This window comes from Vombatus ursinus, unplaced genomic scaffold, assembly GCF_900497805.2.
Source record: "Vombatus ursinus unplaced genomic scaffold, bare-nosed wombat genome assembly UNPS02014799.1, whole genome shotgun sequence".
Taxonomy (NCBI): Eukaryota; Metazoa; Chordata; class Mammalia; order Diprotodontia; family Vombatidae; genus Vombatus; species Vombatus ursinus.
This window is the reverse complement of record NW_020954577.1, coordinates 39,325,809-39,337,519: the sequence shown is the minus strand read 5'-3', so window position 1 is coordinate 39,337,519 and position 11,711 is coordinate 39,325,809.

Here is an 11,711-nt window from a genome sequence, read left to right as displayed (position 1 = left end):
GCAATGAGGAAGCAAAACTATCACTTTTTGCAGATGATACGATCTTATACTTAGAGAACTCTAGGGAATCAACTAAAAAAAAAACTAGTTGAAACAACTCCAGTAAAGTTGCAGGATATAAAATAAACTCCCATAAATCATTAGAATTTCTATATACTACCAACAAAGTCCAGTAGGAAGAAATAGAAAGAAAAATTCCACTTAAAATAATTGCAGACAATATAAAATACTTGAGAGTCTGCTAGGAACTATATGACTACAATTACAAAACACTTTTTACACAAATAAAGACAGATCTAAACAATTGGAGAAATATTCATTTCTTGTGAGTAGATGAGCCAAAATAATAAAAATGGCAGTTCTACCTAATTTACTTATTCAATGCCATACCAATCAAACTACCAAAGAATTATTTTATAGAATTAATAACAAAATTAATTTGGAAGAATGAAAAGGACAAGAATATCAAGAGAATCAGTGAAAAAAAGTGTGAAGGAAAAGTAGCCTAGCAGTTCCAGATTTTAAATTACATTAGAAAGCAATAATCAGCAAAACAATATGGTACTGGCCAAGAAATAAAGTAGTGGATCAGTGGAATAGATTAGGTGCACAAATTAGCAATAATAAATGATTATAGTAACGTAGTGTTTGATAAACCCAAAGATTCAAGCTTTGAGGGTAAGAAGTCATCATTTGACAAAAATTGCTAGGAAACTGGAAAGCAGTTTGGCAAAATCATCTCACATGATATACCAAAATAAAGTCAAAATGGATAACTGATTTAGATATAAAGTATGATATTATAAGTAAATTAGGGGAGCAAGGAAAAAATGTACCTCTCACATCTATGGCCAAGGGAAGATGACCAAACAAGAGATGGAGAGGGTCCTACGAAGTAAAATGGATCATTTTATTACATAAAATTAAAATGCTTTGGCACAAACAGAACTAATGCAGCCAAAATTCAAAGGAAAACAGGAAACTGGGGGGGAGGAATTTTTACACCAACTTTTTCTGATAAAAGCCTCATTTCTCAAATATGTAGTGAATTGAGCCAAATTTATAAAAATAAGAGCCATTCCCCAGTTGATAAATGGGAACAGGCAGTTTTCAGAAGAAGAAATAAAAGCGATCAATAGTCACATGAAAAATGTTCTAAATCACTACTGATTAGAGAAATGCAAATTAAAACAACTCTGAAATGCTACCTTACAGCTATCAGATTAGCTACCATGATATAAAAGAAAAACTATACATTCTGGAGGGAATATGGGGAATGGGACATTAACACATTGTTGATGGAGTTGTAATTGATCCAAACATTCTGGAGAACAATTTGGAACTATGCCCAAAGATTTATAAAACTCTGCATATCCTTTGACCCAGCAATAGCACTGCTATGTCTGCATCCCAAAGAGATTATAAAAATGGGAAAAGGACCTATTTTTACAAAATTATTTATAGCAGCTCTTTTGTGGTAACAAAGAATAAGAAATTGAGGGGATGTCCATCAATTGGGGAATGGTTAAATAAGCTGTGGTATAGGATTGTGGTAGAATATTATTGTGCTATAAGAAATGATAAGCAGGATAGCTTCAGAAAAACCTGGACTTACATAAATGATACATAGCAAAATCATTTTGGGTTTACTTAACTGTGTACATGTTTGATCCCTCCAGTAAAATGTAAGCTCTATGAGGGCAGGGATGGTTTTACTCTTGTATTCATATCTCCAAAACCTAGCATAGTACCTTGATTAATATATATTTTTAATTGAATTGAGTTGAATGAATTGAACTGAATATCTGGAGGAAGTGTAGTATAGATGAAGAAATGTTACATTTTAAACCAAAAGCTAGTTCAAGTCTCTGCCTTGTAATTCAGCAGTTGTATGACCTGGAGAAAGTTCCTTCATATTTCCAGACCTCGGTTTCCTCATTTGGAAAATGAGTAAGTTTGACTAAATGGTCTCTTAATTCTCATCAAATGCAAAATTCTATGATCTTATAAATACTGTAGAACAAAGGTTCCTAAAAAGGGGAATGTGGATCAATGATGTGCTAGATGTGGTCAAATTTTCAGTGCAAGCATTTTATACTGCTCAAATCAACAAATGTGACAAATCAGGGCTTGGTTTACTTTTTTATTGATTGTCTAGACTTGAAAAAGTGATGGAGAAAATGTTAATAATACATATACTAAAAAAATGTCCTGCATACATTTTTCTTTCTGGAAAACCGGTTGTTAAATATTTACTAGCACACCCCTGCATATAGCCCCAGTGAAGCTAAGAAGCTTGTCAAGGGGCAAGATGAATATTTGGTAAATAATGTTATTGGTCTAGTGAAACTAATTAATCTATTTTATTTTTTCTGTGCATATACATGGTAAACTCTAGAATGTATTTCCTTGCATATAGAATGGGAACATAGGAAGCTTTTTCTTACAGTAGTAATAATAATAAAAGCTCAGTATTTATATAGTGCTTGAAGGTTTACAAAGTGCTTTACCTATGTTGTCTCATGTGACTTCACAACAACCCCATGAGGAAGGTGCTATTACTATCCCCCATTTTAAAGATGAGAAACCTGAGGCTGAGAGAGGTTAAATGACTTGCCCTGAGTCACACAACAAGTAAGTGTCTGAGTCAGGATTTGAGTTCAGGTCCTCCTGACTGCAAGCCCAGTGCTCTGTCTACTGTACTACTTAGGTGCCCCTTACATGCACGAATATGGTAAACTCTATAATCTATTTCCTATCATACTGAAGAGGGGATATAGAAAAGTTTACTGAACGCTAAATGATATGGTTAGGAGCCCCTCTCTGTCCTTCAACATGAAATTGGATTTCTCCAAAGAAATTTATTGTAAGAGAAAGCAAGCTTCCTGAAATCAGGTACCATTATATTGATAGTCATTATCTCCCAAATGCTGAGCACAGTGAAAGAACTCCTGCTGTGGAAACTCCCTCTAACCTGTCAATGATTTAGTATATGAGACCTAGAGAGTTGCCCAAAAGACATAAAATGACTTGCTCAGGGTATCATAGGTAGTGTCACACACTGGATTCGAAGTCAGATCTTAGCCCCAGCAAAACCCCCTGCTCACTGGGCCACACTGCAATACAGTTGTTGAATTTAATAAAATTGAGAGTTGACCATCTGAATGACACACTATATTGATAGACTGGTTACTTAAAGGCTCAAAAATATGCTGCTTGACTTCTTTACAACTATCATGGAACAGTCCAAAGCAATGCAGAGAAGAAAATGCAATAAGACATGCATTTGCAGACATAGATTCCAAAAAGAAATTGATTTTTTAAGATTTTGACATGATAAACTGAGGGGATAGGGACAAAGAGAACCCATCGAACTCACTTGATTCATACTCTCTGTATTCTCATTTCCCTTCCATATATGCCGCTAGAGCAACCCTTAGGAACTGGTATTTTAAATGGTCATATTTCATTACAGGGATATCACTCTGCAGCCAGCACTGGGAATTGTTCCTCCTGCTCTGCTGAAGCTCAGACACCGACACTTCTGCAAATGATTAAGTGCCAAGTCACATTTCTGTAAAGGTTGGCCACATTTAATTCAACTGGATATCAGAAAGAAATAAAGCAAGTGTACTAAGACTGTAAGTACGTAGGTAGTAGAAAAAGCACTACATCTTGATTCAACCTACCTGGGTTGAAAAGCAGTGTGGAAATTTAGAGTTAGAAATCCTGGGTTTGAATCTCAGTTATTTGTGAGCTTGGGCAAGTCACAGCCCCTTTGGGCCTCAATTGACTTATTTGCAAGTGAGAGGTCTTATCCTATGATCAATTCCATCTATTTTTTCAATCAATCAATTTCATTTTTTTTAGGATTTTTTATCCCATTAATCAATCTATGCTTGTTAATTTGACTTGACTTGGAGGACCTACTTTGTGCCAGGCACCATGTAAGGTCACAGGAATACAAATACAAAGAATGAAATACTCCTTACTCAAGAGGAGCTTACATTTTAATGAGAGACAAGTTCAATAAATGTAAATACATTCTGTATAAAACATATACATATATAATATATGATATATTACATACATGACATATTTTGTATAAAATATTTTGTGAAACTATACACAGAATAAAAATAAAGTGAATAAATAAAATGTAAGTAAAGTAATGAACTATATATAGTATCTGTATCCTAAACCTGTTCAGAGCACCTGTCCTCAGGGCAAACAGCCAGCACAAAATCCAGAAGATTAGGTAAGACTCAAGAAGAATGATGAGCACTTAAAGGATACGGTGAAAGATGTTGGCCATCTACTCTAGGATAAGGAAAGTATTCCTCAAGATTGTGAACTCCATGAGGACAGAGACAGTTTTTGCCTTTCTTTGTGTCCATAGCACTTCATATGGAGCCCGGCATATAGTAGGTGCTTAATAAACGCTTGTTAACTTGACTGAAGACACTCTTTGATCCCACGGCAACACATTGTAAGTGTGCATTCCCGCAGATGGGGAACAGAAGACCTTCTGGCTAGCTTTTAGAAATGATGGGTAGTCACTGCTTTTTAATGATGCAATGAATGGAAGGTCATGTTTTAAGGTCAAACACTTCATCCTACAATAGACTCCTATGACAGACTTTGCTGTCATTGCTGTCCATAAGATCATAAATCTGGAGCTGGGAGGAACTTCAGAAGTCATCCAACCCGACCTCATCATTTCTACAGATAAGGAAACTGAGACCAAAGCAGGTGAAATAACACGTCCAAAGTCTGACACTTAGTATTAAGTGTTAGAGGAGGCATGTGAATGCATATCCTCAGGCTTCAAAGTCAGTGATCTTTTCCTTTGTACCACTGAATGTCAAAGACCTTGTACTCCCGGGAACTCAGTACTGGTCACCTGGGGAAGGATGTAGTCAGCTGTTGTGCTACCAGGAAGGTAAAAGATTGTGGTATAGTCTGCAGGATCTGAAGATGCCACTAGAGTGACATGGCTTACTCTGATAAGGAAGGAAGAAAGGAAGGAAGGAAGGAAGGAAGGGAGGGAGGGAGGGAGGGAGGGAGGAAGGGAGGAAGGAAGGAAGGAAGGAAGGGAGGGAGGGAGGGAGGGAGGAAGGAAGGAAGGGAGGAAGGAAGGAAGACTCCTAGCCCTGTATCCATGTCATAGCAAGTACTTAAATTCATCATTCATTTTGGTCTATGATGACTAGAATTCCAATAAGTGTTCATGTCACTAGTGTGTGACCAGAGCCAGGGATGATAGAAGTGAGGTTGTATATCCATATCAGAGACCCTCGGCTACTCCATCCAGCAACCATTTTGAATAAAATACAATTGTAGCAATATTAATGACTTGACATTCCTTTTAACCTGTCAGTATGAATCAAACTAAAGATAGCTTTGGGGAGGCCATACTTTTTTCCCCAAAATTTCCTTAATTCTTCTAAATTGGCTAAAGTCATTCCACTTTGCTGACCTCACTTGTTTCCATGATAAATTGAAATACAGCAGGATCCATTTGGAAATGGTAAAAAAGACCCCTAATAAAGATGTTGGGTCAATCATGAGTTATCATGAGATGTAAAGGAGGAATTTTTCTAAAAAAACAGAAATGACCAATAGTGGTAAGGCATGCCTGTAATCCTTGCTAATAGGGGAGGCTGAGGCTGGTGGATAGCTTGAGCTCAGCAGCTGTAGTAGAGTCTGAGCCAATTGGGCAACTGCACAATGTCCGATATATGGTGAGCTCCCAGGGGCAAGGAGCCACCAGGCTGCCTAAGGAAAAGAAAGCTAGCCCAGGTTGAAATGAAGCTGGTCAAAGCTTCCATACAGATCATCAGTAGAATCTGGCTATGAGGGGCTATTCAATGAGACAGAGAGACCTGGTTTTAAAAAAAAAAGATGTGGATACACAAGGAATTCACCAGCTGAAAAGTCCTTATCTGGCCTCTGCTCAAAGATCACCAACAAGGGATTATAATGATTATATGTTGTAGTCATCAAGTATGAGAGTCATGCCTGGAATCTCTGAATCATCTCACACCAGGGATGTTGAAGCTTTTTGTGTCCTGGAGCCCTTGGCCCAGTCTGGTAAAGCTGATGGATGTCTTCTCAGAGTAATGTTTTTAAATGCATACAAAAAATACATAGGATCACCAAGGAAACCCATTATATAAAAATTCAGTTATCAGAATATTTTTCTAAAAGTTAATACACCCTGGCCCAAGGCACTAACATAACTTACAAGCTTTAGAGTTATAAGGACACTCACAGGATCATAGATTTAGAGATGAAAAGGATCTTAGAGGCCGTTGACTTCAACCCCCTGACTTTACAGAAGAGGAAACTGAGGTTCAAAGAGATCACACAGGTAATAAATGTCTGAGGCACGGTTGGAACCCTACTCATCCTGTTGCCAGGCCCAGTGACCTACCTCCCACACTATGGCACCCTCCTGCATCAACTAGGAAGCAGTGAGGCTATTAACAGAACAAATCCTTTTATTAAGGGGATTTGTTCTGTGAAGTTTGGATTCAGTCAAAGGGCCACACTTGAGGACCTAGAGAGATACATGTGGCCTCGAGGCCACAGGTTCCCCACCCCTGGGTTAAGAGATACCAATGAAGGTCACCCATGTACTTAGTATAAGGGCTGGAATTCAAATCCAGGCAAGGTAATTCAATGGAAAAGAAAACTGGGTTGAAAGTCAGAAAATGTGGCTTTGAATTTGAGCCCTGGGTTAAGATAAGAAATAAGGAAGTTGGCTTCACTCAATGATTAGCATGCTAGACTCACTTTGGGAAGACCTGAGTTCAAATCAAGTTTCAGACACTTACTGGCTATGTGACCCTGAGCAAGTCACTTAACCACTGCGTGCCTCAATTTCCTCATCTGTAAAATGGGGATAATAATAGCACCTACCTTCCAGGGTTGTTATAAGGATAAAATGTGATCATATTTGTAAAGCAATTTGCAAACCTTTAGGTACTATTTAAATATTAGCTAGTATTTTTGTCACTTCTCTTTAGGCCTCAGTTTTTTCATCTGTAAAATGATGGGGCTGGGCTAGATGACCAGTAAATTCTCTTCCAGTTCAAAGACTATGTATGTCCTCTCTGCATGTCTTCTGACTCGAGATTCAATTTTCTTCCCACTATACCACTAATCTCTAATAGCTGCTTCCCACCTCCATCAGGGGATGAAGCAAGAACCAAAACTCCACTTCTTAGGGATGCTATAAGCCTTCACTGACAAGTGATAAGAAAGGGCTTCACCTGACCTGTGAGTGGCAGGTAACATTGAACCAGTCATTAGCTAAGCTAGCAATGAGGGCCTAAAATGTCTGTAAGTAGTACAGGGATCTTCCCTCCCAGCCTGGGATAGGGGACTTTGGTCAAAGGCTTCTGAAAACTATTGCATCTCCTTTGAAATAAAACTTCAACTCCGCATAAATTAGTCAAAAGGGGAAAAAATGAAGTTTTGATTTTTCCATGATTGTATAAGGGAAAATATCCATTAGACTCTGAAAAGGATGCATTAGCTCCATTTACAAAGCCCACTTAGGATGTCGGGTTTCCAAAGAGTAGAGCGCAAGCTCTCTCAATGACTATAATAGCACAGTCTGGGAAAGCAGAGAGAGGACCCAAATGTAAAATATTGACAGTGTCTAAGAATAATGGTTTAGGCAGGAATACTTAACCCTGAAGGTCGGACGTATAAGTCTGAAGTCCCAGCCTCTACGTAGAAAGCCACTCCCATCCTACCCTCATCAATCCTTTCTACTCAGAAATGCCCTTAGAAATGACCATCCTTGATAGTCCCCAAAGCACTGTAGGAGGTGTTTAGACAGCCATTATATCTTTGTTGATAGTTCAAAACGTTCAGCCATGTGCCCATGGCTAGTTACTTGCAGATCAATCAACAAACATTTATTAGGCACCTACTATATGCAAGGCGCTATAAGGGCCACTGAAGAAACAAAGAAAAAACCATTCTCAAGGAGTTTTCATTCTTTCAGAGAAGATCCCAAATACAGCTCTAAGTAGACAGCTAGATAGTACAGTGGCCAAATGCTGTATTTGGAGTCAGAAAGAGGAGAGTTTAAATCCTGTCTCAGATACTTAGCTGTGTGACCTTGGGCATGACACTTAACCTCTCTGACTCAGTTTCCTCATCTGTAAAATGGGCATAATAGCACCTATCTCATGGGGTAGTTGTAAGGATCAAGTAGGAGAAGCAAAACACTTTTCAAACTTGAAAGTTGTATATAAATGCTAACTATTATGATTGGTGATTGGAAATAGATCTGGGATTTCAATGGTATAGTGAACTTACTGGTATGAGGAAACTCTCTCCCAGTGCAAGCCAGCACCTTGTCTTCATTTTTTAGCTTTAGGGAGTGGCCTAGAGAACAGAGAGGTTAAGAGACTTTCCTGGGGTCACATAGCAACTTTGAGGCTACTTCCCTATCCAACTGGTCACACAGCCAATCAGGTTTTTGCACAATTTGGCGTCAATATGGTGGCTCCCTGGGAGCAATGGGAACGTGAGTGTTTGTGTTAATTGAGAGAAGGGGACATATACAAGAGATGTTGTGAAGATAGAAATTATAAGATTGAGCATATATTCAACTTCGGTTAATTTGTGGGGTTCATTACTTCCAATTTGCTCAGCTTGGCATTTTTCTCACTGATAAAGATCTCACTTCCCGCTTCCTTATTAGGTGATCTTGGCTAGCTGCTCCTATAGCTTTACATATGTGTGTATACATACATGCATGTATATAATATATTCATTCATTACCTCTGGAGCATCAATGAGTCTCTTTAAACTTAGCAAAGCTGATCTTCAAATTTCAATCCTACAGCCTATCACTGCATGCTCCAAGCTTTTCCAGTTATAACAGAGCAGTACAGTAGAGAACACTCTGGCTTTGGAATCAGCAGCCTAATCTGTCTCTTCTTACTTATGTGACCTTGGGCAAGTCACTAACTTTTGAGGGATCTTGGTCTTCTCACATTTAAAGTGAAAGGTTGGATTGGATGACCTCTAGGGTCCTTCTGGCTTTAACCTATGATCTGGTCAATCCATGGCCCAACAGAACTTGCACTCTGCCTTTAAGAAATCAAGGTCACATCTTTACTACATGCACAATAAGGCAAAAAAAATAAAGCTTTAATTTAAGAAGAGGAAAAAAAATGAATCAGAAATAGTATCAAAAACTGATTGTGCTAAAAAGGAAACCTGTGGAAACAAGCAGAAAGAGCATGGAGCCACTTAGAACAGCACTTATTGGTAGCATACTGTTAAGTCCAAATCATTTCATATCCAAAGTACAGCCTCACTGAACTCACACTTCTCATCCCAGCTACCAGGAATGCTGAGGCTGGTAGAGACCTTGAGATCAGGAGTTTCTAGCTGCAGTAAGTTATGACAGTCAGGTGTTTGCACAGCTTGGCATCAACATGTTCGCTACCTGGGAGCACAGGGGACATGAGGGAAGGCGTTCGTGTTAGTGGACACAAGGGACATGTCTAGAAATTCCATGATGCTAGAAGCAATAAGATTTAGCAAAAATTTGGAGTGAATGAGGATGAGACTGCTGATGGACTTTAAGCCTGTGGTGTGGAGGCTTAACTAAGTTCTGAAGGGCTTATCTCCAAGGTAGCCGCAGGGAAGTGAATTTAGGAGACCTAATATCCCTCAAAGAATGCTTGTTAAGTTGTAGATGAGATGGGATACGTGCTTAGTAGAGGAGGTGTCCACACTGGGTAACACAGAAAGAGAGAAAGAGGAGGTGAAAGAGAAAAGTTAGAGACAGGAGGGAAGAAGGAAGGGAGGAAGGAAGGAAGGGAGGAAGGAAGGGAGGAAGGAAGGAATGAAGGAAGGAGAGAGGGAGGGAGGGAGGGAAGAAATAGGCCTTTTAAAGGAATATTCTTTTCCCCTGTTTTGCCAAAGTCTCTATGGACCTGACTGGTACAGAATAAATGGTAAATGAATTATGTTTCATTCTTATTTCTCATCACCATGGACCATAAATCCAAAACTTGTTAACATTTTTCCAAAACTTGTCAACTCTTTGGGGGTCATAATTATTCTTGGGTCATGATATTGTCACTGGATTCTAATTCTGATGACTAAACTATTTTCCTTCTTATGCTTTTGGTAATCAGTAGGGGCAAGGTGTTGGAGGAAAGCTCAAGTCATGTTTGTAGTTCCCTGCCCATGGTCTGAGAAAACATCCCTCAATCCCTGAATTATTAGATTGGTTTATTTACAAGAAGGAGCTTCTATTTAAGGCTGATGTTAGTGAATTGGGGTGAGAGAAACATTAAGAATTTAGGTTTCTGACTGATGAAGAGCCCTGTAACAAAGGGAAAGCAGTTTATTGGGGCTTTCCTGGGTTTTCCAGAGTCCTCTTCTGGAAGACAACAGAACCATCTTGAACCATGGAATGTAACAAACTAAAGACTTCTCTGACATGGTCAGTCAAATATTGACCTAGAAAGTCATCAGTTTATAAACCTTACAGAGGATTATCAAAGTTTTGACACGAGAGCAGCACACAAGTCTTCAGACGGAAAAATGTTCACCATTCACAGCACATGGAAGATTAAAGTAGCTAATAGAATTATAGACTTAGACCAAGAAAGTCTTGGTCTTAGAGGTTATCTAGATCAATTTCTTCATTTTACAAATTAGGAAACTGAGGCCCAGAAAGACATGACTTGCCAAAGGTAATATGAGAGCTAAGAGTCAAACTCAAGTCATTTGACTCCAGATCCATCACTCTTTCCAGAAAGTCGATGGGGAGCACAAATCTAAACTTGGAGCCAGGAAGATCTGGGTTCACATCCCACCTCTTCAGCTTATTAGCTATGTGATCTTGGGCAACCCTCAGTTTCATCATCTAAAAACTGGAGACAATGATAGCATCTACCCAGAAAGATGTGACAATAATAGCATCTACCCAGAAAGATGTGAAGATCAAAAGAGATCATTTATTGAGCTACTATTATGGCCTTAAATAACCTTGCTGGATATTAATTAGGTAATTAGCAGAGCAACAAGGAATGTTTCTGGAAAAGATAGGTGGCCCACTGGAGAGAGCACTGAATCTAGAGTCAAGAAGACCAAAGTCCAAATCTAATCTCACATACTCAGTAGCTATGTGACCCTGGGCAATTCACTTAACCACCTTTGGCCTCAGTTTCCTCATCTGTAAAGAAAGAATAATAAGAAACCCTACCTCCCATAGTTATTGTGAGAATAAAATGAGCTGACCTTTGTAAAGTATTTTGCAGGCTTTAAAGATCTATGTAAATGGAAACTATTAAAATTCCTTATTAGTGCCTCATGTGTAAAACGAGTTGAAGAAGGAAGTGACGAGCCACTCCAGTATCTTTGCCAAGAAAACCCCAAATGGGCTCATGAAGAGTTGGATATGAGTGAAACAACTTAACAACAACAAAATATTTCTATACGCACTAGAAAACAATTTCACATTAAATTAGGAAATTAATTTCTAATAGAGTTAGTCTGAATGATGGATTATTTCTAAAGAAATAGAGTTTTTTTAGCTAGTTGGCGCAGTGGATAAAGCACCAGGCCTGGAGTTAGGAAGAGATGAGTTCAAATCCAGCTTCAGACACTTCCTAGCTATGTGACTCTGGGCAAGTCAGTTAACCCCATTTGCCTCAGTTTCCTCA